The 16,193-nt window shown below is 44.5% G+C and overlaps 1 pseudogene across 1 annotated transcript; it reads left to right on the top strand.

The window, feature by feature from the left end:
* Nucleotides 1-3,508: 3,508 nt before the first annotated feature.
* On the top strand, nucleotides 3,509-5,123 carry LOC309859089 (tubulin beta-5 chain pseudogene; annotated as a pseudogene). The gene has a single exon. The product of its transcript is annotated as a tubulin beta-5 chain pseudogene (transcript).
* Nucleotides 5,124-16,193: the final 11,070 nt, after the last annotated feature.

The raw sequence follows: 16,193 nt of genomic DNA, 5'->3' as shown, positions 1-16,193 counted from the left end.
ACTCTCCCCTGCCTTTACCACCTCAGCACCATCTGCTGTTCCCCCGGGGGGACACCTGGTCCAGTGTTCTCAAGCCTGGCCACGTAGCAGAATCACTCAGCACTGTCCATCAATACTGACCCTGGGACCCTGATTCAATTGATCTAAGGTGGGACCTGGGTACTGAGTTGGGATTTTTAAGTTCTACAGCCTCTCTGGCATAAATCCCCATCCCAGCTCTATAACTTCAGAGTACTTAAGCAGGAATTACCTTCTCCATCTCTAAAATGGGAGAAACAATAATGCCTATTTTATAGGTTGTTCTATGGGTTAAATCAGATAATCTATCCAAATCACAGAGTGCATAAATGTTAGCTATTGTTACTATTACTAGTTTTATAAGACCACAGTATATTCCTGGGAAATGTTAAGACCAAAATTAAAAAAAAAAAAAAAAAAAAAAACTGAAAGTAACCCCTGAAATTTGTATGACCCAGAAACCATCTGGGCCCATCTGTTCAACCTCCTTCTGACCCCTGTCTCCTGCAGGACCAACAGTGCTCTGGTACTTCTACCACCCAGAAGTCAGCCTGAGGGACTAAGCATCACCCTCTTCCTGATTGCTGTTTTCTTCTCCTCTTATTTCTTTAGTACAATAATGACAAAGACATCCTCCTACACATGCCTGAGGCTGCGCAATCTAGAGCGGGTTCCCATCATGCAGGTCTGCCACCCCCCTGACATGTCAGAATTATCCAGTCCCCACTGTTGTGATGAGAAAGCAGAGCCACAGAGAGCTTAGCAATGTGTCCCAAGTCAGTCACCAAGCAGCAGATATGTCTGGTTCCATGTCCAGGGTTTTCTCCTCTGACATCCTGCCAGGCTGTTACTCCTCCACCTCCATTCTCTGTGCCCCCTTCATACTCTGTACTCCCTCTCCCTCCATTCAGAGGTCCTTCAGAGCCAGGGTGGCCTGCCACTCTCGTCAGGAGAACAAGGGGTGTCACAGACTTGATGCGTAAGCGTTTAACACGATGGTGAGAAGTAGTTGATTACAGCCCTATTCCAGAAATGCTTAAAATGGAGGGAGGAAGAGAAGACAATCAATATTGGTCAATGGACCTCAGATCACACGACTAAAAGCAGGACCTAGGGGAACCCGGGTGGCTCAATCAGTTAAACAGCTGCCTTCGGCTCAGGTCATGATCCCAGCATCGTGGGATTGAGCTCTTCATCAGGCTCCCTGCTCAGCGGGGAGCCTGCTTCTCCCCCCCACCACCCCCACCCCCGACCCCCGCCTGCCGCTCTGCCTACTTGTGCGCTCTCTCTACCTCTCTCAAATGAATAAACAAAATCTTTAAAAAATAAAATATAATAAAAGCAGGACCTAGACAAGAAGGAAGAAGGGGACAAGACCAGTATTTCTGACTACCTCCTAGGCCAGAAGCACTGTGAAGACATAATTTGATATTGTAGGGAAGATAAAAGAAAATGTGGGTTCAGAGTACCAAGTTGGCTTGAGTTCCAGCTGCACCATGTCCTAGCTATGTGATCTTACCATCGTAGCTTCTTTAAAGTGTACAGTGGGGTCTGATGAGGTCAGACCTAGAATATATGATTGTCTGGTGCTGGGACACCCGAAGAACTCAATAAACCTTGGCTATTTCCATCTTATTAACTATTATCCATATTTCAAAGCTTTATTAAAGAATCATGGTCCAAGTGAGGACTCCAGATTATTTCAAAATATATTCTATTTTGAGGGAGCTAACATGGTGTCCACTGGCTGGACTCTGTTATCAGGCACGAACTCCCAGTGTTATCTCATTCTGTTCCCTACATATAACCATGGAGGTGGCACAGTTCCTCTTCCCAAGGAGTTTAGAGGTTCCTAGAGAAGAAAGAAAAGTTTAGGGGGGCACCTGGGTGGCTCAGTCAGTTAAGCAGCTGCCTTCAGCTCAGGTTGTGATCCCAAGGTCCTCGGATCTAGCCCCTCGTCCAGCACCCTGCTCAGTAGGAAGCCTGCTTCTCCCTCTCCCACTCCCACTCCCCAGGCTTGTGTTTCCTCTCTCGCTGTCTCTCTCTCTGTCAAATAAATAAATAAAAATCTTTATTAAAAAAAAGTTTAGGAAGAAACAATATAAGGAACTAGATGGAAAATGAATAAAATGATTCATGCCTACATGCAAATAAGGAAAATGAGATTCAGAGAAGCAAAATAATTTGCCCGAGGACATGCAGCTGATAAAGGAGAGGGCAGGGCCTGCAACTCAGGCGTGTCCCGATGCCAAATCTCAAATCTAATGCTCTTTGCACCAAACATAAGAGCTCTGGGGACTTGATTTTTAGAACAAATAGAAACTTTGGCAGATGGGGTGGTGGGTTCCGATAGAAAGAGTGATCTAAACCCCTAAGGGACTCAAACTTGAAAACAAGAAGTCTTGGAGAATGACTAACGAGGATCAAATGGGAAGTTTTGAAACTCTCATCCATAAACACAGCAAAATACATAAGCCATCCAGGTGTGACCCTCAAGGAGATAACATGGCATTTTCAGAGAGGCTTCCAAGAGCTAAACAAACAAACACACCGTATTTCTACATTTGAAGAGGGCCTATTGAGAAAATGTTTATTTTTCCAACTTAGTGCATGACTTTAACTGATTCTAATCAAAATCCTAAGGGAATTTTCTTTAGAAGCTGTAAAAATGACTCTAAGTTTCATCTGGAAGAATGAACAGAAAGAGTTGGGCAAGAAAATATTGAAAAAAGAAACCCAGGGACATCTAGGTATACTGGATACGAAAACTTACATGTACGAAGTTCAACATGGGTATTGGTGCAACACCACACAGGTCAACACGACAGAATATGTAGCCAGAAACACACTGGCAAATGCAAGAACCTTGTGAAGCTTCACAAACCAGTGAGAGCAGGAGGGATTGCTCAATAAGCAGAGTTGAAAATATTGGACACCTGGGGAAAAAATCCTGTTAAGAGCCTCACCTCACAGCATTATACCTTTAAACATACACACACACTATCTGGCATCTCTCTAAATATAAACATCAACGTTAGAATGAACTACAGTGGAAAACATCAAGATTCAACTCTGTACAAATTTGAAACTTCTGAAAGTCAAAAATCAATATATGACAATGGTTAAAGCTGGGGGATGGGGATGGGGGTGATGGGTTTAAATTACACTGTCTGGAAAGCCTGGGTGGCTCAGTTGGTTAAGCAACTGCCTTCAGCTCAGGTGCTGATCCTGGAGTCCTGGGATCCGGGAATAGGCTCCTTGCTCAGCAGGGAGTCTGCTTCTCCCTCTGCCTGCTCCTTCCTCCTCTCGTGCACTTTCTCTCTCTCTCTCTCTCATTCTCTCTCTCTCTCAAATAAATAAATAAAATCTTTTTTAAATTAATTAATCAATTAATTAATTAAAAGTACACCTATAAGTACTAATTTTTTTAAAAATTACGTTGTTCTCTCAGAACCTTCCTGCACCTGCGTTCGGACCTCGCTGCTCCAGCCTGAGACTAGCAGTATAGAAAAAAAAAATTCCATATAATTTCTTGCCCCGTACACACCTTGAGGTGAGCAAAAAAATTAAAATAAATTTTAACAATGAGGGAAATCGTGCACATCCAGGCCGGTCAGTGTGGCAACTAGATCGGTGCCAAGTTCTGGGAGGTAATCAGTGATGAACACGGCATCAACCCCACTGGAACCTACCACAGTGACAGCGACCTGCTGCTGGATCGCATCTCTGTGTACTACAATGAAGCTACAGGTGGCAAATATGTTCCTCATGCTATCTTGGTGGATCTAGAACCCGGGACCATGGACTTTGTTCGCTCAAGTCCTTTGGGGCAGATATTCAGACCAGACAACTTTGTTTTTGGTCAGTCTGGGGCAGGCAACAACTGAGCCAAAGGCCACTACACAGAGGGGGCTGAGCTGGTTGACTCAGTCCTGGATGTGGTGAGGAAGGAGGCGGAGAGCTGTGACTGCCTACAGGGCTTCCAGCTGACCCATTCACTGGGTGGAGGCACAGGCTCTGGAATGGGCACCTTGCTCATCAGCAAGATCCAAGAAGAGTATCCTGACCGCATCATGAACATCTTCAGTGTGGTACCCTCACCCAGAGTGTCTGACACTGTGGTCGAGCCCTACAATGCCACCCTCTCCGTCCATCAGTTGGTAGAAAACACAGATGAGACCTACTACATTGACAATGAGGCCCTTTATGACATCTGCTTCCGCACTCTCAAGCTGACCATGCCAACGTACGGAGACCTGAACCACCTCATCCCAGCCACCATGAGTGGTGTCACCACCTGCCTCCGCTTCCCTGGTCAACTCAATGCTGACCTCCGGAAGCTAGCCATCAACATGGTGCCCTTCCGATGGCTCCACTTCTTCATGTCTGGCTTTGCACCTCTGACCAGCCGTGGAAGCCAGCAGTATCGGGCCCTTACTGTGCCTGAACTCACCCAGCAGGTCTTTGATGCCAAGAACATGATGGCTGCCTGTGACCCCCGCCATGGCCGTTACCTCACTGTGGCTGCTGTCTTCCGTGGGTGGATGTCCATGAAGGAGGTAGATGAGCAGATGCTCAATGTGCAGAATAAGAATAGCAGCTACTTTGTGGAGTGGATCCCCAACAACGTCAAGACAGCAGTCTGCGATATCCCACCTCATGGCCTCAAGATGGCAGTCACCTTCATTGGAAATAACACAGCCATCCAGGAGCTCTTCAAGCGCATCTCAGAGCAGTTCACAGCCATGTTCCGGCGCAAGGCCTTCCTCCACTGGTACACAGGTGAGGTCATGGACGAGATGGAATTCACTGAAGCTGAGAGCAACATGTATGACCTTGTCTCCGAGTACCAGCAGTACCAGGATGCCACCGCAGAAGAGGAGGAGGATGTTGGTGAGGAGGCTGAAGAGGAGGCCTAAGGCAGAGCACCATCACCTCAGGCTTCTCCATTCCCTCAGCCTTCTTCCTCAGCTGCCCCTGTCCTCTCCCTCAGAATTACATTTTCTGACTCTGTCTCTTTTTTTTCCTTTTTTGGAGGGGGGTGGTCCTAGAACACAGTGCCTGGCACATAATAGGCGCTCAATAAATACTTGTTGTTTGTTGAATGTCTCCTCTCTTCCACTCTGGGAAACCTAGATTTCTGCCATTCATAGTAACCCTGTATTTCCTTTCAGTGTCCCCTTCTCCCATTTGTCCAGTTGGTATTTCCCTTTGTTTTATAAGATAATTCTCCAAGAAGCTGGGTCTCATCAGATCCCATCTAGAACCAAGTGCTTAAAACCCAGTAGATGGCCACCATCCTAAGCCCATGTGGTAGCCCCGCGGAAAGGAAACAAAGCTACCTCATAGCAGTAGAGGTACCTATAAGGAAGGGGTAGGGTTTTCTATTCTAGAGCAGTTTTGGAGAGGGGTATCCAGGCTCTTGAGTCCTAATTTCCAGGAATTTCCCTGCTCCTCTCAGCTTCAGGAGAGGTGTTGACAGTATTATCGATCTGTATTTTCCCGTCTTCTTCCAAGCTGTGTCCTGAGCTGTTTCTTTTGCTGGGGTCTGCCCCACCCTGTTAAAGCAGGATCCTTCCCTTTTCCTACATAACCACCTTCATATGTTGGATTCCTTCCTTTTCCCCTGGTTGGAGAAGGGAGCCAAGAAGGAGAAGAGGGACTAGCCTCCAGAAAGACCCTCCCCATCCCCACCCTTTCTTAGCAAACACCCAGCTCTGCTGTGTATATACAGAAAGGTTTGTACTGCCACCTAAATCTTTTGAATCATTCTTCCAGAGAGGGGACAAGGAGACCCTCCCATCTTTGGCAACATCTCATTTTTTTCCTTTTGCTATTCCCTCCCCTGCCCTTGGCTTTATCCTCTCCTACACTTCAAATTTCTATTTTGTGTTGAACTTGCTTTTTTTCATATTGAAAAGATAACATTGCCCCAAGAGCCAAAAATAAATGACAACTAAAAAAAAAAAAATTATGTTGTTGGCTCTGCTTTTGCATATGTTTAAAAACGTCCACAAATAAATAAAAATATTTTTTGAAAAGGAGGGGGATGCCTGGGTGGCTCAGTGGGTTAAGAGTCTGCCTTTGGCTCAGGTCATTATCCTGGGGTCCTGACATCAAGCCTCACATTGGGCTCTCTGCTCAGCAAGGAGCCTGCTTCTACCTCTGCCTGCCTCTCCCCCTGCTCATGTGCTCTCTTTCTTTCTTTGACAAATGAATAAATAAAAATCTTTTTTCAAAAAAGTCCATGGTTATAAAGAAGATGTGGCATATGTATGTTTATATTTATATATAATGGAATATATATTGTATACTTATATAATGGAATACTATGTAGCCATAAAAAAGAAGGAAACTTGCCATTTGCAACAACATGGATGGACCTAAAGGGTACTATGCAAAGTGACATAAGTCAGAGAAGGGTAAATACTATATGATTTCACTTACATGTTGAACATAAAAAAAAATGAACAAACACAAAAAAGCAGAAACAGATCCATAAATACAGAGAACAAACAGATGATTGACAGAGGTGAGGTGTGTAGGGGGATGGACAAAATGGGTGAAGGGTATTGCGAGGTACAGGCTTCCAGTTATGGAATGAATAAGTCACAGGGATGAAAGGTAAAGCACAGGGAATATAGTCAATGATATTGTAATACCATTGTATGGTGACAGGTGGTAGCTATACTTTTGCAAGCACAGCAAAATGTCTAAAGTTGTCGAATCACTATACGGCACACCAGAAACTAATGGAATGCTGTGTGCCAGTTACACTTCAATTTAAAAAAAAAATCCACGGTTACAAATTGAAGTATTTAAAAGTTTAAAAATTTAACATAAATTTAAAAGGCAAACAACCACCAATATAGCATATAAACCATTATTATCTTTAAGGTGTAAAGAGCCCCTCCAATGACTAATACTCACTAAAGCATCAGTAGATAAGAAGTGACCATTAGTGAATTACCCCTTCATATCCAATTCCCCTTCCTGCTTCCTCATGGGCTTTGATTTCCATTGAAAGACCCACAAGGTTCTGGGGAGGCTGACTCCATCCCCGATATTAAGGAGATCATATGACTTGGCCACCCCAATCAGTGCATCTCATTCCCCAGCCATTGTGATTGACTGAGGACGAAGCATGTGAGCAAGCCAGGCCCAAGAGAATCAATCTGAGTTTCTGAGATTAGGGACAAGGAAGCTCTTTCTTTCCCCCATGGACCTCAGTAGAGCTCTAGAAGCTTCTGGGAGAATGTTGGTATCTGCAGGAAACACCACCACCAATCCCAGAATAAAGCCAACAGAAGGAAGCAGAGCCAAGAAGTCAGGAAAAACAGAGAGAGGGGCTCCATGACTGCTTTTTGGTTTGGTTTGGTTTGGTTTTTTAAACTCAGGACCAAGTTTCATGTAAAGCTGAATGTATTCCTGTTTAAATGTATTGAACAGGGGCGCCTGGGTGGCTCAGTGGGTTAAGCCGCTGCCTTCTGCTCAGGTCATGATCTTAGGGTCCTGGGATCGAGTCCCGCATCAGGCTCTCTGCTCTGCAGGGAGCCTGCTTCCTCCTCTCTCTCTCTCTGCCTGCCTCTCTGCCTACTTGTGATCTCTGTCTGTCAAATAAATAAATAAAATCTTTAAAAAAAAATGTATTGAACAAAAATCCCATTTTTTTCTGGGTTTCTATTACTTGCAAACGAAAGCAATCAAACAAAAATGAGCTAACTAAGCCTGAACATGTAAAGATCTCAAGCATTCCCCCCAAGTAGAATGCAAAGAGCAGAATTCTCACATGGCCCCTAGGTGGTCAGGGAGGTCTAGGGAGGGCCAGTGTGGGCAGGCTTCCCCTCCATCAGATGCCAAGTAGTAGTAGAGATTCATCTGAGCTCTGATTGCTGCTCTGACTCATCTCCTGTCTTCCCACAGCCCCCTTATCTCTCATCTCCAGTTTTCCTCTGAGGGAAAGGACCACTTGGGCCCCTGGAATCCCCATGGCAAGGCATACCTCCCTCAGTACCATGAACTGTCTGCCCAGGAAGATAGTGAGACACCTAGGGGCAAGTGTGTTGGTTGAGACCCAGACTCTCCAATCTGCAGGTCCTTTCTCCTGGCCTAAGATTGGAAAGCAGATTGGGGAATCTTCCAGCACATGCAGTCTCACTGGGAGTGGTCAAGAGTGGAGGCTACCTACACCAGCCATCTGAGTATGGCCTCTTCAATCTGACCAGGCCAAAACAGGACCTTCTCCTGTCACCCAGACAGGACCAAATTCACAGTCACAGATCATTAAATCAGAACGCCAAATGAACAAACCCAACAGCCAATGCATTCATCCACAGTGGTAGCGTTCCCTCTGCAGACCATGCCCATATGCCCGATCCCTCCATGTATCTCAGTCCCTGAAATGGCCTAATAAGCATAATATTGGGGCCAATGAAAACTCAGATCCTCCCCCAGGCATGGGGGTGCCTGGTGATCTGAGCTGCCCCTGCTCACTGCCTGTCCCTTCTCTTCCAGTCCCCTGAACTCGGCCCCAAAATGTATTTTGCCAAGTTTGATCCTAGAAATTCTCTTTTTCTAAGACAACTCTTTTTCATAATCACCTTTGTCTATTTTTTAACTATTTCCTTTCCTAGTTGTTATTTTTACATTTTAACTATATTTTGAGCATATTTGATAGAGAATAGAAAGGATAAATGCAACAAATTTAAGTTAAAATTATCTATTAAAATGACCACCCCTCGGGGCTCCTGGGTGGCTCAGTGGGTTAAGCCGCTGCCTTCGGCTCAGGTCATGGTCTCGGGGTCCTGGGATCGAGTCCCGTGTCGGGCTCTCTGCTCAGCAGGGAGCCTGCTTCCCTCTCTCTCTCTCTCTCTCTCTCTCTGCCAGCCTGTCTGCCTACCTGTGATCTCTCTCTCTGTCAAATAAATAAATAAAATATTTTTTAAAAAATGACCACCCCTCAACTCACCATTCAACAAAGAGCTAGAACCTCGCCAATAACTTGTATCTGCCTCTCCCATCCACATCCTTCCCCTGCAAAATAGCCACATCTTGAATTTTTGTGTTTTTCATTCCTTTATGGTTCTTTGCACTGTTCACACATATGAATGAATTATACAATTGGAGCTATACTCTGCATAGTCTTCTACAGACTGGCATATTTCACTTAATATTGTTTATAAGACATATTCATGTTGTTCCAAATTGCTGAGGTTTGTCCATTTTAATTGCTGCATGTTATTCCTCCATATAAAAGTGTATCCTGCTGTCTATGTCCCTCTGCCTGTCTGCAGACACTGACGTTGTCAAAGATCTTGAGGGCTTTGCACCATACTAAACGTGCTTCTATAAACATTTCTGCACACTTCTCCATACATGTAATGCCTACACACAAGAGGCTCTCTGGGGTCTATACCTGGGAAGGGCATGGCTGGGTCAATGAATAGTCAAATGTTCAATTTCACAAGAAAATGTCTAGCTGTGTTCCCACAGTCTCTCTTTATGTGGTTGCCAATATTTCTGTACCCCATTATTCACTCCCCAACCTGTAAGGCGATTGATAATAAGCCTCTACTCCTGCCTGTAGCATGCAGTGTCTTGCTGTGGATGGAGCATACCTTCCTGCCATGTGACTTGCACATACCAACAGAATATGACAAGAAGTGACAAGTACCTTGTCTAAGCAGGAGCTTGAAGAGCCACCACAAAGATCTGCCTTTGTTCTTTTTCCCCTCTGCTGTGAAATTATCATGCCCTAGATGGAAGCTCTTCCCCCACTCTGGGTCCTTGGATGAAGATACGTGGAGCAGAGCTGTAGCCATCCTCAGTGACAAAAATTATGAGAGAGAAATAAACCATTGTTATAAGCTACTGAGTGCAGGGGCTGTTTGTTACTGCATCATAATACAGCAAAACCTACCTGACACAAGATACTCAACAAATATTTACTGAGCATCTCCCACATGCCGGGCATGGTGCTGGGTTCTGTGAAAGCAATGATGGTCAAGATAAACAAGGTCATGGCTTCCTGGGGTTCACACTCTATACAAGCAGCAGGTCCCAAAGGCCCTCAAGATTTTCACATATAACTCCCCAAAACAAGCTCATCAGTTAAGACTCCTTCTGTCAGAAGTGATGCACTTGATAAAGAAACATGGAAATTTGGGGATTTTTTTTTAAGATTTTATTCATTTATTTGACAGGCAGAGATCACAAGTAGGCAGAGAGGCAGGCAGAGAGAGAGAGAGGTGGAAGCAGGCTCCCTGCTGAGCAGAAAGCCTGATGCGGGACTCGATTCCAGGACCTTGAGATCATGACCCAAGCCGAAGACAGAGGCTTTAACCCACTGAGCCAGGCAGGCACCCCAAATTTGTGGATTCTTATAAACACAAAATCCAGGCATTAAGCTTGAAGTAGGGATGGATCCAGGAGCAAATGATATCATTGGGGCCCATGCTTGCATTCTCTTTCTCTCTCTTTCTTTCTCTTTCTGCTGTTTTCCTATGTGTTTGTCTCCACGCCCAGACCCAAGTCAATGCAGGCTACACTTCCCTAGCTCTAAGACCACCAATTCAAACAAAGTCCTGGGCCTGACTCCCAGAACCAGATTGGCCCACAAGCTCAACCCTGAACCAGTCAATGTCCAGGAAGATGGGATACACTGATTGGTCCAGACCTGGGTCACATGCCACCCCTGGAGCTGGTGAGGAGGTCACCCTACCCAAACCCCATGGGCCAAGAAGAGAGTAGGTGGTAGACACCTTCAGGAAAAATCTTGGCACTCTTACCAGAAGGGAAAACAGATTCTAGACAGGCAAACCACCAATTGCCCCTACCAATGATACACTGAAGCTGGCTCCCACCATCTCATTTAAAGACGATAGTACACATCCCTTCCAAACTCTGCATTCAGTGACATTACATTAGTGGTATGAAATCAGTCACTGTGGGGTGTTTACACCAAAGGAATAGGCAGGCACTGTACATCAGGGCTGTGATTTCCCTAGAGAGCCAGTTGTTCTGCATTTGCCAGCACACCACTGGCCCTAACTCTGTTGCAACCTGAAAGGGGTGTGTGGATATGTGTGCAAGCGTGCATGCACGTGCATGCTTGCAAGTTTAAATTTGCTTTCTCTGCATCAGAAATCACAAAAGCAGGCATTGGCTATAAACTCCAATATAATTTGGTGAGCTGTACCTCTTCACTTGGGCTATTAAATCATTTCCCCTCCAAAGGTACACATGTTGCGGCATAAGGAGCAAACTGTTGACAGATGGTGGAGAAACTTCACAGGCCCATAATTGAGACTTATTTTCATACATTTGTGCCAGTTTGAAATCTAATTGCCAATAAAACAATACCGTGATACTGCCACATCTAATACCTCTGCCACTCTCCAAAGTTACACTTGAATCCACTAGTAAATTCTAATCTCCCAGAGAAAAATATTTCCCCCTCTCCATCGGAAAAGCAGAGCTATAAATCCACGTACAGTGGTTCATTTTCAAATGCGAACCTCCTTTCCCCGATCCCCAAAGAGCCCTCACTCGGCTAATGTTAGTGCCTGCCTGAGAGCAGTAGATATTCTTTGTTTACTTGACAGAAGCACAGATGTGGCTTAGTGAGTCTGGGATGAGGTCTTTTCGTAGAGAAATGCTTGAATGGGCTAAGTTACCCTCCCTCTTTGGAGTGACACAGTGCCATGTCTGGAGATATTTCGCCTTGATCATAAAAAAGTGGCCAGAGGCCAATCACTTTTCACTGAGCAAGGGAAGGTGGAGGAACCCAGAACCGCCCCTCCCCCCGCCGCAACCCTTGCTTTTCTGTTTTCACTCTCCTGATGAAAAGGTTTGACGATAGATCGATCCAGATCAATTGAGACTGTAAATAAAAAACGGGCTTTCAGTGAGATGAAGGAGAGCAGGGGCTGGGTTCATTTGTGTCTACTGAAAAACACAACATGTCACCTCAAACCACAAGCCTGCTACTAGTAGTCACGGCCATCGTTCACAAGTCAGAGCTTTGCCCAGTTCACAAAGAAATCATTACTGCAGGCTGAGTCTGTACCAGGTCTGTGCCAAGCCCAGAGATGGTGCAGTGAATATAGCAAATATGGCCCTTGCCTCCATGGTCTTCACATGAGCCCTGGAGGTGGGGAGTATTATTTTCCCTATCACACAGACAGTAAGCCGAGGCTCAGAGTGGTCAAATAACTCTTCCTCCAGGATGTACAGCAAGTAGGAAAGGAGAAACTCCGCAGATGCAGATCATCTGATTTACCTCCCGGTCCAGCTGTGTTGATACAGGGATTCAGTGAGAGGGGCACCTGGGTGGCTCCATTGCTTAAGCATCCAACTCTTGCTTTCAGCTCAGGTCATGATCTCAGGGTCATGAGATCAAGCCCTGCATGGGCTCTGTGCTCAGTGCAGAGTCCACTTGAGATTCTCTCCCTCTGACCTTCCAACCCCTGCTTTCTCGCTCTCTCTCTCAAATAAATTAATGAACAAAATATTTTTTAAAAGGATTCAGGGAAATAGTTAACTGTGGAATATTTTAAAAGTTGGGTTTCCTTTCTCCCATCCCAGCCCCACCTCCACCTGTGGTCCTCACTCTTCCATCTGGGACTGCATCTCCCTCACCAGCTACACACAAGCCTTTAAACAAGGGAAGGTCATTATACAGCTTCCTGGAGCCTTCCCTTTTCCATGCAAATAATCGTCAGTTGCTTCAGACATTCCCCAAACCATAGCCCAACATCTAACCACTGCTTCTCAAATTGTAGTGAGCACAGAAATCATCCAGAGAATTTGAAATGCAAACTTTGGCTCAGGAGGTCTGGATGGCAGCCCCCACCCCACCCCAGACTTGCATCTCTAACCAGCAACCCTGGGGAGTATGGATGCTGCTGGTACACAAACCACATTTGGAGGAGTAACTTCAGGGCCTGTGCTGATATTGGTAGCCACTGGCCACATGTGGCTATGGAGCATTTGAGGTGTTGGCAGTGCAAGTGAGGAGCTCAGTGTTTATTCATTTAGTTGTAATAATTTAAAATTAATTTTTAAAAACTAAATTAAAAAAATTTTTTAAAATAAACATTATAATTAAATCTAATTAAAATTAAAGTATTAAATATTTTCCCATTAAACACAATTTACTGTTTTGGTAGGACTCTATTTTATTCTAACCATTGAAATTTAGCATGTGAATTGAGATGGGCTGGAAGTGTAAAAAACATACTGAATTTCAAAGACTCAGCAGTTATGGGGAAAGTTTCCACTATGTCACTAATAATTTATTTACATGGTTTAATACTGAAATGAACATGTTTTTAATATATTGGGTCACCTAAAATCTATTATTGGCTACTAGAAATGTTTTAATTTTTGGCAGATGATAGATAGGTAGATAGAGTGAGTGAACTCACATTATATTTCTATTGAACTGCCGTGGTCTAGATCATTTGTCAGCCTCAACACCTTCCGTTTGTCTGAGCTCCAGCTAATCTACAACCTACTGATCCATGGTCTGGATGCTATACTCAAACCAATGCATCCTGAAGTTATTGGGTTGTTTTGCATGAGTTTGAGGGGCAAACACATCACATCAACCCCACTGTCTTTTTGTCCCCTGATATACATCAGCTCTCCCCTAATGTCCACATAAAGCAGTCTAGCTTTGTGAGCTTTGCCATTATTCAGACAGTACAGTTTGCCCTAGTCAGTTTCTCATGCTTGTTTCAGCCCATTCTTCCTGCCAGTCGGGGTCTCCCCTGCATCTCGACTCCATCATTCAACATCTCTCTCTCAACTTCACAGCTTCCTCCTCTTTGGTAAGTTTGCCCTCGTGTCTTCAATGGGGCCAGCAATTACATTGCTGAAGGGGACAGGCCACATCTAGAATAGAAAATTGTAAGGAACAACTAACACGCTGTCTACACTCAGGAACTGTTTAAAACAGAGAGTCTGTTAAGTCCTTTAATTGGAATGACCTACAGACACTTTTTTTCAAATGGTGTTACAGAAAAACATTTAATGACGCAGAACATTGTCCTTAATGTATTTAAGTGCTAAATGCATGTAACATAACAGTATATAAAGAATACTATTTTCAAGTATTTATTTACATAAGTGGAAAAAAGACTGGTATACAAATATATCAAAATGGTAAACACAGTTCTCTCTAGATGATGGAACTGAAATCACTTTCATTTTCCTTGCAGAATGTTCTGCTTGCATTGTCTTGTTTAATATGTACTTTAATATTTGGGGTCATTGGCATTTTATTATTATTATTTTTTTAATATGGAATGCTTCACAAATTTGCATGTCATCCCTGTGCAGGGGCCATGCTAATCTCTGTATTATTCCAATTTGAGTAAATGTGCTGCCAAAGAGAGCATGGGATCATTGGCAGTTTACAAGCGATGGAAACTGAGTCTCAGAGAGGTTACCCCGTCTGTCCTTGGCCCCTTTGCTGAAGCACAGGACCATGGGGGGCTCTAGTCTCCCACGGGCAAAGACTCAGGCTCTTCCCCCAGACCTGCTGCTGCCCTCCTAGGGGGTGGGGCCCAAGAGGGTCCTGTAAGTACAGGATATCCGGACTTCAGCAAAACGTCTAATTACAGTCTATCTTCCCAGATGTGCTTTAACTCCACCCCCTTGCCTAGTCGAGGACATGGCTTCAGCTCTCCTTCCTCTCTCTCCCACCAAATCATGTTCCTCCTCTCTACAGGATCACCCCTGTCAGCATAAAAACAAGCTCTTTAAAGAAAAAAACATAGCCTTTTCTAACCCTCTTTTTCCCTCCAGAGACCATCCCACTTCTTTCCTTCCTTTTACAACAAAAATCCCTGAGAAAGGAATATACAGGAGTATTCAACAAACAGTAGCAATCATTAGGTGCCCCATCAAACATGGCAATGAGGTGATGGAGTGGTCAGCATTGCTCAGAGCCCATGTATCAATGCACAGAGCATTCTGTCATTTTACATCCCACCCCTATGGCAAGTAAGAGCTAGAGTAGCAGGAGCAGCTTCAAGCCCAGGGCTCCTTGTTCCCAGAGGAAATCTACATAAAGAATACAATGAGACCCTCAGGAACCAAGTCTCAGCATATATCCCATTTCTTTAAGAACAGCAGCAACAGAACTAGTCAGAAAACAAAGTCAAAGATATAAGAGAAGACAGCCTTCTAAAATAAAGACCCAAAATTGCAGATCAAAGGGAAATTTGTCCTCTCAGATTAATTCAATAAGAAGTCAATATTCGAATGGGCAGAGAAACAGAGTCAGCTACATGGGGACACAGTCAGGCTGCCTCCATGGTCTTCTTTGCAACAATCAACATCAAGAGATAGAAAAACACCCCTTACAGAAATCAAGGGGTGGGAGCACACAGAATGTGAATCAAAATTTTTATTAACCCAGCAGAGGTGTCATTGTATATAAAGACAACAGAGCAGTTCTCAGAAAGGTAGTACCCATCAAACCCTTCTTAGTGATAAAATCTAGCCAACACATGAATGAATCCAAGAGGTAAAAAGAAGAACTTGTGAGTACAAGGCCTGTGCTGTACAAGACTTGGCAGAAAAAAAAAAAAAAAAAAAAAAAAAAAAAAAAAAAACCTGATTGCAGTTAACTACAGAGCAAAATCTAGGGAATGTGACAAACTGATGTTACAAGAGAACTTGATCTAGTATAGGCCATGACAATGCCAACAAACAAACATAACATAACCAACAAAAATCAGAAGGCACAGGGAAAGGAGGGAAAGATGGAGGAATTCTGTGTATTCAGAATCCCTGCTGGGTGATGAGTCAGTCCTTTCTACAGTGTCTGAGCTCTGTTGGTAGTTTCCCAAACATTGTGCCATCAACTCCTCAGGCTCTCCTGGCCCCAGAGTCCACCAGATTCAGCTTTACCCGCAGGCAGTTAAATGACTTATCTATACTTCTCTCAATAGGCCAAGTTCCCCAAATCCAGCTCAGTGACCACATTCTGATTAAAAGGCTAGACCTAAACAAACTGGCTAAAAGAGCTTCAAGCAACCTAAGAGAAGGGGGCAGGGGGTGTCTCCCCCCAGTGCTAGTCTTGTCCCACCTGAGATATTATCCTCTCCTCAACTCTGGGCACCCTGCCCATACAAGCCCTGCCATTCTGCTCGAGACAGCTTTGC

The sequence above is a fragment of the Mustela nivalis genome, assembly GCF_964662115.1.
Source record: "Mustela nivalis genome assembly, chromosome: 2".
In the NCBI taxonomy this organism is placed as follows: Eukaryota; Metazoa; Chordata; class Mammalia; order Carnivora; family Mustelidae; genus Mustela; species Mustela nivalis.
The sequence above is the reverse complement of the archived record's forward strand: the minus strand, read 5'-3'. Positions and strand labels throughout refer to the sequence as shown.